The following is a 1,177-nucleotide window of genomic DNA, read 5'->3' on the forward strand; positions in this document are numbered from 1 at the left end:
TCAGTGTTACTTTAAACCTGTAGTCCCATTGCTTCCATTCACTCCTCTCATGACAGTGATGGTCCACAAACGTCATGAGATAGTCTCTGCCTTTTTCATTCACATCTCCCTCTTTTCTTTCTCAGAGTTGCTTAGCCAATAAACTTGTTCAAATTAACTGCATGCTTCCTTTGGAAATAATGATGGGCACCAAACCTTTCTCATGGCTTTTTTCATCTCTGAATTTTTCAGAGTGTAGATTAGGGGACCGAACATTGGAGCAACAATGGTATAAAACAGAGCAAATATTTTGTCCTCAGGAAAAGTAGTAGGTGGTCTAAGGTAGATAAATATTATAGGCCTAAAAACCAGATGACCACAGTGATATGAAACCAACAGGTGGAGAGGGCTTTATGTCTTCCGTCATCTGAGAGATTTCTTAAAGTGAACAATACTATCCCATAAGAAACAAATAAGACAATAAAGGTCACTAAAGAAAACATACCTGAAAAGGGAACCACAAGAATACNAGCAACCACAAGGACACCAGTGATGTATGTATCAGTACAGGCCACCTTTAGCAAAGGAAAAATATCACAAAAGTAGTGATCGATTTCATTAGGACCACAGAAGGGCAAACCAATTGCAGTAGAAAATAGAGGAAAGGCATGGACGGCCCCACCAGCCCCAGCAGCTAGGACTAGGAGATGGCACCTTGTCCTGTTCATGATAATCACATAGTGGAGAGGTTTGCAGATGGCAGCATAGCGATCAAAGGCCATGGCGGTAAGAATGAAGATCTCAGTGCCTCCAAAGAAGTGCATTGTAAAGACCTGTAACATGCAGTTACTGTAGGAGATGGTTTTTCTTTCCACCAGCAGGTCAGCAATGAACTTGGGTGTAACCGTAGAGGTGTAGCAGATGTCCATGGAGGACAAGTGGTGAGGAAGTAGTACATGGGTTGGTGATAAAGAGGACTGAGTCGGATGGAGACAAGGATCAGCAGGTTTCCTGCCAACAGGGCAACATAACTGAATGAGAAGAGCACAAGGCAGAATATTTGAANTTCTGGTCATACGAAAGTCCTAGAAGTATGAATTCTGGGATGTTTCTCTGGCTTTTCATATATTGGGCTTTGGTGTATGCTTCCATAAGGAATCACTTTTCTGAAACAAAGAAAATATAATTGTAGGTGAAT

General features: G+C 41.6%; 1 pseudogene; it reads right to left on the reverse strand.

Annotated features, from left to right (window-relative positions):
• Positions 1 to 153: 153 nt before the first annotated feature.
• LOC117798010 lies at positions 154 to 1,131 on the reverse strand (annotated as a pseudogene).
• Positions 1,132 to 1,177: the final 46 nt, after the last annotated feature.

This window comes from Ailuropoda melanoleuca, unplaced genomic scaffold (genome assembly GCF_002007445.2).
Source record: "Ailuropoda melanoleuca isolate Jingjing unplaced genomic scaffold, ASM200744v2 unplaced-scaffold22088, whole genome shotgun sequence".
NCBI classification, from domain to species: Eukaryota; Metazoa; Chordata; class Mammalia; order Carnivora; family Ursidae; genus Ailuropoda; species Ailuropoda melanoleuca.